The sequence below is a fragment of the Rhinoderma darwinii genome, chromosome 5, assembly GCF_050947455.1.
Source record: "Rhinoderma darwinii isolate aRhiDar2 chromosome 5, aRhiDar2.hap1, whole genome shotgun sequence".
Classification (NCBI taxonomy): Eukaryota; Metazoa; Chordata; class Amphibia; order Anura; family Rhinodermatidae; genus Rhinoderma; species Rhinoderma darwinii.
Window position 1 is genome coordinate 45,718,830 of NC_134691.1, and position 11,904 is coordinate 45,730,733.

Consider the following 11,904-nt stretch of genomic DNA (forward strand, 5'->3'; position numbering starts at 1 on the left):
TCCGCCACGTGTGAACCCGCCCTAATATTACTATTACACTATATCATATATACTATTGCAACTAATTATTCATATTATACATATTTTATACTTTTAATATTAATATTATTTTAGCAGCAGAGAGGTTTCAGCAGGATCGTCCACATGATGTTCCTCTTTCCTCTCATATGCTGGTCCACGTACTGGCGGAGGGTACTTTGCCTTATCCTGCTTCTTCTTGTGAAGTTCTTGATTTTGATGGTCTTCACTCTCTGTATCTTCTCTCTTCTTATCTTCTTCTTTTCTTCAGTGCTTTCCTTTTCTTCTTCCAGGTCTTTGCACAGTTCCCTCATCATCGTTGATCTTTTTTGCCGTTCTGTTTTCTCCATCGATGGTCTTGGCTGTTCTTCCTCTAGTATTAAAAATTGTTTCTGGGCTTCTGGGTTGGTCGGCATGAGGCGCTAATAAGACAATAGATGAAGTTACTTGTGTATTCAGACATTCTCAGAAACCCTTCTATATGGATGTAACTTCAACGAATCTTTCATAAAGGCAGCAAAATATTCTCACTAACTTCCATCTTGTAGAGGGGTGAAGGGAGGAGCTTGATACAATAGGCCAGTCTTCTTAGATTTTCCTCTGGGGTGATGTTCATATAAGATGAAAAGAATACAACCAGATAATGGGATCAATCATAAATGGACAAAAACCGTCCCAAAACCTGTGTTATAAATTCACAGACATCAATAGATGGAGGAGACAGAAGCAATGCCGGGACTTCAGCCAATTTTTTTTTCATTTAACATTGACTTTATTAAACTTTATTTGATTATTTTGGACCACTTGGGGAGTTTTACTTTGGATTATTCCTTTTTATTATAATCACAGCAGCCCCTGAAGTTGTGCTCGCATCCTCACAGGAATTGTTAAAGAAAGTTTATTGGAAACTTTTATAACTTTTCATTATACATGAATGACCTTTATTTCCTGAATCCATAATCACCCCTTAATATGGATCTGAGCTTGGGGTCACCTGACAACTGACAACATACAGTACAGAGAACGGTCAGTCATCCCAGTGTAAAAAATTATACCTGATCCAACGCTGGCTGAATGGCCGGTCCACATGGTCTCCGGTTCAGTCGTCACTCCAATTAAATGTCCTCCAAATCCTATAAAACAGTCAACATATAAGAAACCATTAAATGAAAAGGTAAAACCTGTAACGGCCCCTCACCTGTCATGTGCCATTTATAATACTGGTGTCTCCATACGAGGCCCTCAGAGGGAACATTGGACGTCCTCTGGCCCCGGGTGTGACTGCCCCCTCCACACCCACAGCCCCGGGTGTGACTGCCCCCTCCACACCCACCATAGCTACACCCCCGATTCTCACCAGTGATGGGGGTGAGGTGGAGAACGGCAGCACTACTGCAACTACACAAAACTTCTAACACAACATCCATCCAAATACAAGATGTGACAAGTGGAGAAGTCATGGAGTAACAGCCGCAGCTTCACCCACAAACATTTTATCCTTTCATGTCAGGTTTTAGGTAAATAATGAATATTTTGGAGAATCTGTCATTATGAAATGTTAATAACGTGTATGTATATGTGTGATGAGATAAATCAGCCGTCATCTATATTATATTCCGGGATCTTACCTGAGAAATCGCAGTAGTCGCAGTCGTCCGTCTTCACTCTCAGCTGAGATATAACAGACTGAAGACAACTATATTTTTTTCTGTTTCAAATTCAAATCCAGCAATCCTATTGGCCTTCGTTTAGTGCAGTTACCATGGTGACAGAAACAGCAACATATTTAAAGGGACATGAATCTCTTTTACTGTATGTTTCTTATAATACTATATAAGACATGAAGCTGTAGAGATAATGTGTGGAGCTTATATATCTCTTTACATTTCTACATAGAGTCATTTATGCAGGATACCTAACTAATGTGTTAGTAACGTGTCAGTCTTGTTATTTAATTCTAAATATTATTCAAACATTAGTGTCTACTATAAATTATTTTATTTCCAAATTTTTTTTTCCTATTAATCAACTTTTTCTTGAATACAGTCACATTATAGATTATTTGTTTTACTTTTTTATATAGCGAGTCTTTCCCTTCTCAGTTCTTCAGCTTTAGTATTTACTATCTACCATCTTCTCTTCCCTTAGTATCCTACAAACATTTAGAAGAAGAAGATATTTAGAAGCATAACATTGCTTTTTTATCTGTATACTACGGCCATCTCCGGGTCAGTGCAGCCTGGGCCTGTTTATTTTACTACTAGAGAATGAACGGTAATGGATAGCAAAAAGTAACCTGGGATTTGTCCCCCCCCCCCCATCCAGACCACAATATGTGATTAGTTTTACAAATATTTTTAATATATTTGATTTATATCCTGTCGAGCGGCTACTTAAATAGGAGTGAATTTGACACATCATGCATGCTACGGAAGAAGCCGTAAAGGACGAAACCCTGGGTCTGCTACTTCTTTTTAGATACACTTGTTTTATATTTTTTCACCTTGTGAGTATGATTAACCCCTTCCCGCACCTTGACGTAACTGCACATCGAGGTGTGCAGTAACTTCACGCACCACGACGTGCAGTTACGTCAGTGCTTTGACAATTAACCGCCGCGCGGCGCTACGCCGCAGCGGCAATTAACTGCACAGGGTGTCTGCCCTGCATTCCCCGTTGCCGATCAGCGGCCCATTGCCGCTGATTTCAGCAGTTAACCCCTTAAATTCGGCGTTCGATTGCGATCGCCGAATCTAAGGTGTTTAGCGCAGATCGGCAGCCCCCACGTGAAATCACGGGACCTGGCGATGGTACCCATGGCAACCGGACGCCAGGCAATGGCTTCTGGGCTGCCATGTACGGAAGCCTATGAGGACCAGCTGGAGGCCGGTCCTCCGAGGCTTCTTGTCAGTGTGACTGTCACGTCACAATGACAGTTAGAGTACATTACACTACGTAGGTAGTGTAATGTATTCCAGCAGTGATCAGAGCTGCAAGTCTAAGTGTCCCCTAGTGGGACAAGTAAAAAAAAGAATAAAAATGTTTTTAAAAAAGTGTAAAAATAAAAGTTCTAAGTGACATAAACAAGAACTGCTTTTTTTCCTATAATAAGTCTTTTATTATAGGAAAAAAATGAACACGTAAAAAAAAAGTACACATATTTTGTATCACCGCATAACGACCCCAACTATAAAACTATAATATTATTTTTCCCGCATGGTGAACACAGCAAAAAAAATAAATGAAAAACAATGCCAGAATTACTCTTTTTTGGTCACCACCCCTCCCACAATATACAATAAAAAGTGATCAAAAAGTCGCATGTACGCCAAAATAGTACCGATACAAACTACAACCCATCCCACAAAAAACAAGACCTTACACAGCTTTTTTGACTGAAAAATAAACAAGTTATGTCTCTAAGAATATGGTGACACGGAAAATAATTTATTTTATAAATAAGTTATTTAATTGTGTAAACACTGCATAATGTTAAAAAAAGATATACATCTGGTATCACCGTAATCGGATCAACCCGCAGAATAAAATATAATGGTCATTTATAGCCCAGGCTAAACGCCGTAAAAAAATAAATATAAAACATTGTCAGAATTGATGGTTTTTGGTAACCTTGCTTGCCGAAAAATGAAATAAAAAGTGATCAAAAAAATCGCATGTACCCCAAAATGGTACCAATGAAAATTACAGATTGTCCCACAAAGAATAAGCCCTCACACGGCTCCCATGGTGAAAAAATAAAAAAAGTTCCGGCTCCCAGAATTTATTTATTTTCCCCATTATTATACCCCTGATGTACTCTGCCCAGCCTACATATGCCTCCACATTATAAACCAGCAAAACGCCAGAGCTACTACCAAGCAAAATCTGCGCTCCCTAAAGCCAAATGCCGCTCCCTCCCTTCTGAGCCCTACAGCGTGCCCAAACAGCCGTTTACGTCCACCGATATGGCATCGCCATACCCGGTAGAACCCGGTTAATATTTTATGAGGTATTTGTGGCACAAACTGGGCACAACATATAGTGCACTGAAATGGCACATCAGTGGAAAATTAAAATTTTCACTCTGCACCATCCGCTGCGCATTAAACCCTTCACGAACCACGACTAAATAGCATGTCATGGTGCGGGGGGTGATATATGGAGCGTCTCACGCGCTGAGCCCGTGCCATACGCTGCGGGTGTCAGCTGTGTATTACAGCTGACACCCGGGACTAACGGACAGAAACAGCGATCGCGCTGTTACAGGAGCCTGTAAAAATCACAATATACTGCAATACATTAGTATTGCAGTGTATTCTACCAGTGATCTAATGATTGCTGTTTCAAGTCCCCTAGAGGGACTACTTAAATGTGTAAAAACAAAAGTAAATAGTTATTATTAGTGGAAAAAATTTAATAAATATTTTAAGTCCGAAAAGAAACCCTTTTCACATTTTTTCTCTAAAGTAATGTAAAAAATAAAAAAATACACAAAATTGGTATCGCTGCATCCGTAAAAGTCCAAGCTATTACAATATACCATTATTTAACTCGCACGGTAAACTGAAAAATCGCTGTTTTTTGGTCACCTTGGCTCTACCAAAAAATGTAATAAAAAGTGCTCAAAAAGTTTTATGTACCAAAAAATGGTGCCAATAAAAACTACAGCTCGCCCCGCAAAAAGTAAGCCCTCACACCACTCTATTGATGGAAAAATAAAAAAGTTATGGCTCTCGGAATGCGGGGAGGAGAAACGAAAAAGAAAAAGCAAAACATGGATCAGTTAGGAAAGGGTTAATTACTTTCTAATGGAAAAACATTTATGACCACATGTGGGGTATAGCCGTACTCGGGAGAAATTGCTTTACAAATGTTGGGCGGCTTTTTCCTCCTTTATCCTTTGTGAAATGGAAAAAATTCCACATTTTAGTGGAAATAATATTGATATTAATTTTCACGGCCTAATTCTAATAAATTTTGCAAAACACGTGTAGCGTCTAAATGCTCACTATACCCCTAGATAGATTCCTTAAGTGGTGTAGTTTCCAAAATGGGGTTACTTTTGGGGGGCTTCTACTGTTTTGGTCCCTCGGGGGGCTTTGCAATGTCGACAGGACACCCAAAAAGATTCCAGCTAAATTTGAGCTCCAAAAGCCAAATAGCGCTCCTTCCCTTCTAAGCCCCGGTGTGGGTCCAAACAGCACTTTATTACCACATATGGCGTATTTACGTAATCGGGAGTAATTGTTTGACAAATGTTGGGGTGCTTTTTTCTCCATTATACCTTGTAAAAATTGCAGAAAAAAAGTAGACTTTTACCATTACAGACTAATTCCAATGAATTCAGCAAAACAACTGTGGGGTCAAAATGCTAGCTTTACCCCTAAAAAAATTTCTTGAGGAGTGTCGTTTCCAAAATGGGGTCACTATTGGGGGGTTTCCACTGTTTTCATCCCTCCAGTGCATTGCAAACGCGACACGGCACTGAAAACTATTCCAGCAAAATCAGAAATCCAAAATCCAAATGGTGCTCCTTCAATTCTGAGCCCTGCTATAGGTCCAAACAGTTTATTACCACATATGGGGTATTGCTGTAATTGGAAGAAATTGCTTTACATATGTTGGGGTGTTTTTTCTACTTTATTCCTTGTAAAAATTAAACATTTCTAAGTTTTTTCACAAAAAAAGTAGATTTTCATCTTCACATACTAATTCAAATAAATTTAGAAAAAAAAAACTGTGGGTTAAAAATGCTAACTATACTGCTAGATCAATTTTTCACAAAAAAGTAGATTTTCATCTTCACATACTAAGGCCGTATTCACATGAGTGTGTGCGTTTGCGCGTGCAAAAAACGCTGCGTTTTGCACGCGCAAAAGTTCTGTGTGTTATCAGCATATGGTGCGCGGCTGTGTGATTTTCGCGCAGCCGGCATCATGATGACACTCTGGTTTTATGTTTTCATTAATTGTTTTTACTGCTGTTGCGCGAATCACGCTTCCGTGTGCCGAGCGCGATTTGCACGCACCCATTGACTTCAATGGGTGCGTGCTGCACGAAACACGGGCAAATATAGGACATGTCGTGCGTTTCACGCAGCAGACATACGCTGCGTGAAATTCACTGACAGTCTGAATGGCCCCGTTCATTAACATAGGTCGTGCGACGTGCGTAAAAATCACACGCATAGCACGGACGTATTTTACGTTCGTGTGAATAAGCCCTAATTCAAATAAATTTAGCAAAAAAACTGTGGGTTCAAAATGCTAACTATACCCCTAGATAAATCCCTTCAGGGGTGTAGTTTCCAAAATGGGGTCACTTTTGGGGGTCTTTACTGTTTTGGTACCACAAGACCTATTCAAACCTGACATGGTGCCTAAAATATATTCTAAAAAAAGGAGGCCCCAAAATCCACTAGGTGGTCCTTTGTTTCTGAGGCCGGTGTTTCAGTCCATTATCACACTAGAGCCACATGTGGGATATTTGTAAAAACGACAGAATCTGGGCAATAAATATTGAGTTGCATTTCTTGGGTAAAACCTTCCGTAGTACAGAATTCTTTTTATTACAAATGAGTTTTGGCAAAAAAAAATGAAATTTGTATATTTCACCTCTACTTTGCTTTAATTCCTGTGAAACGCCTAAAGGGTTAAAACACTTTTTGAATGCTGTTTTGAATACTTTGAGGGGTGCAGTTTTCAAAATGGGGTGATTTATGGGGACTTTCTAATATATATAAGGCCCTCAAAGCCACTTCAGAACTGAACTGGTCCCTGAAAAAATAGGCTTTTGACATTTTCTTGAAAATGTGAGAAATTGCTGCTAAAGTTCTAAGCCTTGTAACGTCCTAGAAAAACAAAATAATGTTCAAAAAACAATGCAAATATAAAGTAGACATATGAAATATAAACTAGTAAGTATTTTGTGTGGTATTACTATCTGTTTTACAAGTAGATATATTTAAATTTAGAAAAATGCTAATTTTTGCTAATTTTCTCTAAATCTTGGTGTTTTTTACAAATAAATATTGAATTTATTGACCAAATTTTTTCACTAACATAAAGTACGATATGTCACAAGAAAACAATCTAAGAATCGCTTGGATAGGTAAAAGCATTTCAGAGTTATTACCACAAAGTGAAACATGTCAGATTTGAAAAATCGGCTTCGTTCTGAGGGTCAAAACAGGCTCAGTCCTGAAGGGGTTAACACCTTTCTAATTTAAAACAACTATTCTGCAGTGTTGCGTTATATACAATTGATCTCTCATAAGGTCCTATTACATCTCTTTGGGAGTGGAGATTGTGTGGAACTATAAGTCCCAGCAGAATCACACAGAACAACACATGTGCAGGTGGACGCCTACTTATAAATCATAGAGTCCTGACCACAATAACTGTTATCCGAGGAGACCGGATGGTTTTGTGCTGACACAGACTGTTAGGCCCCATGCACACGAACGTAAAAACGCCCATAATCACAGGCCGTAATTACGGGCCCATAGACTTCTATTGGCCACGGGTACCTCCCGGTATGCTTACGGGAACGTGCCCGGGCCGTTAAAAAATATAGAACATGTCCTATTTTAGGCCGTTATTACGGCACGGGCAGGCCCATAGAATTCAACGGGGCTCCTGTAATTACGGGTGACTACGTGTGTGCACCCGTAATTACGGGAGCGTTGCTAGGCTACGTCAGTAAATAGTCACTGTCCAGGGTGCTGAAAGAGTTAAACGATCGGCAGTAACTGTTTCAGCACCCTGGACAGAAACTACCAATCACAATATAGAACAACCTGTAAAAAAAAAAAAGACTTTCATACTTACCCAGAACTCCCTGCTTCTTCCTCCAGTCCAGCCTCCCGGGAAGACGTTTCAGCCCATGTGACCGCTGCAGCCAATCACAAGCTGCAGCGGTCACATGGACTGCCGCGTCATCAAGGGAGGTCAGGCTGGATGTCAAGAGAGGGACGCGTCACCAAGGCAACGGCCGGGTAAGTATGAATTTCTTTTACTTTTACCTCGGAAAGGGCTGCCCCTTCTCTCTATCCTGCACTGATAGAGAGAAGGGGCTGCCGATTAGTGCAGTGCAATTTTGCAGCGAACACGTGGCCGTAAATACGGGTGGAATACTGGTGACACCGGACCCGTATTTACGGGCACGGGTCCGTAAATACTGGTGTAATACGGTAGAATACGTGTGACCGAGGACCCGTATTTACGCCAGTATTTACGTGAGGGAACAATATGTTCGTGTGCATAAGGCCTTAGAACGGTGGAGTACACGTTATAGTTGTTGCTTTATAGGTACTTTGGACTACATCTGTCCTTACCTGCTCCAGCCCGAGGTGTGTATGCTCATTTATGCTCTTTTAGAATACAAATTTTTTTTACATCCAACAAAGTGTCATGCAGCAGGATACATTTTTAGCTATTTTTGCTGTTTTTTTTTGGCAGCATGCAGACGTCGCTACATATCTCCTCACCAATACATGTACTGAAGTGGCTACGTTTTTCCGTATTTTAGAAGTATTCCTGGCTTTTTAAAAATATACCAGCTTGAGTAAAAATTTTAAAAAAAAACTACTAAGCCAAATTCAGTAGTTTATTATGTGTGTTTAACACTTTTATATCTACCTTGAAAAGTGTGAAGACAAGGAGAAATAGATAAGAGTAGAGCGGCCAGGAGGTAGCGTAAGGGCTTATTCAGACGAACGTGATATACGTCCATTGTACGCGCGTGACTTTCACTCGTCTCGCACGGACCTATATTAGTCTATGGGGCCATGCAGACAGTCCGTGATTTTTGCACAGTGTATGTCCGCTGCGTAAAACTCACGACATGTCCTATATTTCTGTGTTTCTCGCGCATCACGCACCCATTGAAGTCAATGGGTGCGTGAAAATCACGCGCACCACACGGAAGCACTTCCGTGGGACGCGTGTGATTCGCGCAACAGGAGTCAAAAGTATGAATGAAAACAGAAAAGCACCAGGTGCTTTTCTGTTTACAAACATACAGAGAGTCATAATGATGGCGGCTGCGCAAAAATCACGCAGCCACACATCATACGGGGATGACACACGGAGCTGTTAAGTGCCTTTTGCGCATGCAAAACGCACACGCTCGTGTGAATCCGGCCTAAGGAAGACAAAAGCGTCTGACAGGCCTTTGTGCCATATTTATTATGTGAACCCTTTTGACAAATTTGCACCATTCACTGCCTTCTAAATACATGCATCTTACGACACTATTGATACATCTGTACTTTCACTAATTTGTGCCATTTTGCCCACAATTTAAAGATTCATATTTTTATGTATCCCTCAAAAATTACTCTTCTCCCCTCTAAAAAGATCATACAGCTACACATAAAAAAGTTTTTTTTGAGTAAACATCATATAACAGTGAATAATCCATACTTATTTTTAGTTTTAGGCTGTGTTCACACAGTTTGTTGCAGGAGGAAAATTTCTACTGCAAAAACTGCTCCAGACGTTTTTTGCACAGTGGTTTGTCAAAAACTCGTCAAAACACTCGTCGAGGCATTTTTTTCCCGTTTCTGACTGATTGAAATGGGGTTTTGGAGGTGGAAACCGCCTCAAGACAGGTCATGTCGCTTCTTTTTACCGCGACGCGTTTTTTCCGCTCGCGGTAAAAAAAAATCGTCCGCCTCCCATTAAAATCAATGGGAGGCATTTTCAGGCGGTTTTTGACGAGTTTTGCGGAGCGGTTTCCGCGCCAAAAAACTCGTCAAAAAACTCTGTGTGAACAGGGCCTTAACCTCTTAACGCCGAAGGACGGATATATCCGTCCTCAGCAGCTGCTAGTTCGCGCAGGATATATCCGTCCTGTGATGGTGCGGGTACTGTCACTGTACCCACGCGATCAGCGGCAGGAGCACGGCTGTTCTACACAGCCTGGCTCCTGCTGCAACTGCCGGAATCGAAGCGCGCTCCGATTCCGGCAGTTTAACCCATTAAATGCCGCTGTCAATAGTGACAGCGGCATCCAATGTGTTTGACAGAGGGAGGGAGCTCCCTCTGTCACCCCATCGGCGCCCCCGCAAACAAATCGCGGGTCGCAGTCGGGTTTCCATGACAGCCGGGGGTCTAACAAAGACCCCCAGGTCTGTCTTCCGCAACTGCCTGTTAGGCGATGCCGGAGGCATGACCTAATAGGTTGCCTGTCAGTTTTACACTGACAGGCAATAATGCTTTGGTATACTAAGTATACCAAAGCATTATATATGCGATCGGCACATCGCATAGTGAAGTCCCCTGGTGGGACTAAAAAAAAAAATGTCAATCAGTTAAATAAAGTTTGTGAAAAAAAATAAAATAAATCACAGTGAAAATTACAGTGAAAATCAAATAAAACTTTTTTGCCCAAAAAGTGGTTTTATTTAGTAAAAGTGTCAAAACACATAACACATACACATATATGGTATCCCCGCGATCGTAACAACTTGACCAATAAAATGAACACATTAATAAAACCGCCGGATGAACGGCGTCTAAAAAAAATGCAAAAAACAACGGAAAAATTCATGCTGCCACTGTGCCCTCTGCAGATAATGCCACAAACCCCATGTAGATAGTAGTGGAATCCCCAGCCAGAGTGTTGCCAATGGTTTAGCTGGGGATTCCTCTGCTGTTGGAGCCCTTGACGTCACTGTCTATACACAGTGACATCAGGGGATCTTCCTGGACCGGAATGTGATATCAGGGGCAACCCCAGTGCCGGTGTCCTGGAGCAAAGCACTAGTATAGGCTCTGCGCCAGAACTCTGGGGATGCCACTGACATCAGTGTCCATATATGGACAGTGATGTCAGGGGCTTGCACAGAGCTGGAGTCCCAGGCAGAGCGCTAGTAGGCTCTACCTGGGACTCAAGCTGTGCTCCTGACATCACTGGGACTCCTGCTCTGGAGAAGCCCCTGACATCACTGTCGATGTATGGACAGTGATGTCAGAGGCTTCCCCAGAGTTCCGGAGCAGAGCCTATACTAGCGCTCTTCCCGGGACTCCAGCTCTGGGGAAGACCCTGACAACACTGTCCATATATGGACAGCGATGTTCGGGAATTCCACAGAGTCCCGGAGAAGAGCCGATACTAGTGCTCTACCCGGGGCTCCGGCTCTGGGGAAGCCCAAGACATCGCTGTCTATATGTGGACCGCGATGTCAGGGAATTCCACAGAGTCCCGGAGCAGATCCTGCACTAGCGGCTCTGTATCACGCGGGCCACAGATGACAGCCCCAGGGGCCGCATGCGGCCCACAGGCTGCGTGCTTGAGACCCCTGCTCTAAACGTATGCAGAAAGGACACTCTTTTGATATATGTTAGGTTTATGTGAGTCTATGGATGAGTTTAGTGTATGCGCCGGGAGCAATATCTGGCATATGTCAAACACACACCGAAAACTTTATCTGACCATAGCTTTAAAACTGAGTATTTTGATGCTGATTTTGACGTGAAAAACCGCGTAATGAGAGCCAAAGAACGGCTGATGCATTTTGTTTTCCCAAGTGGCTTTTAGCTGCTCGTGGGGAAAAAAAAAAGCGGTTTGCCGCGGTTTGCCGCGGTTTAGACTCTGACATAAAAAGCGTTTTTTGCCCGCAGTCCTCAATGGCCATGGGTGAAATACGCTTTGAAAGCCACGGCAAAAAAGCACAGGCAGGTCAAAATCTGCCTTAAAATTTAGAAGATTTTTTCTGCCTACAAAATACTCTGTGTAAACTAGGCCTTAAACTCTTTTTAGGGTGTTCTATCACATTCTTTAATTTGAGGCCTATCACTACTGCCGTATTTTTCTATTAACATCACCTCTTTCTATATTCTTCTTCTCATCCCTTCATATGTGTGTATGCATATTAACTAG

At 41.8% G+C, this 11,904-nt stretch overlaps 1 long non-coding RNA gene across 1 annotated transcript; it reads right to left on the bottom strand.

The window, feature by feature from the left end:
* Nucleotides 1-553: 553 nt before the first annotated feature.
* LOC142652391 (uncharacterized) lies at nt 554-1,715 on the bottom strand. Its single transcript, XR_012847842.1, has 3 exons — nt 1,647-1,715; nt 1,074-1,151; nt 554-618 (listed from the first exon to the last, which is right to left on the bottom strand). It is a non-coding gene; the product is annotated as an uncharacterized LOC142652391 (long non-coding RNA).
* Between the last annotated feature and the right edge of the window lie 10,189 nt (nt 1,716-11,904).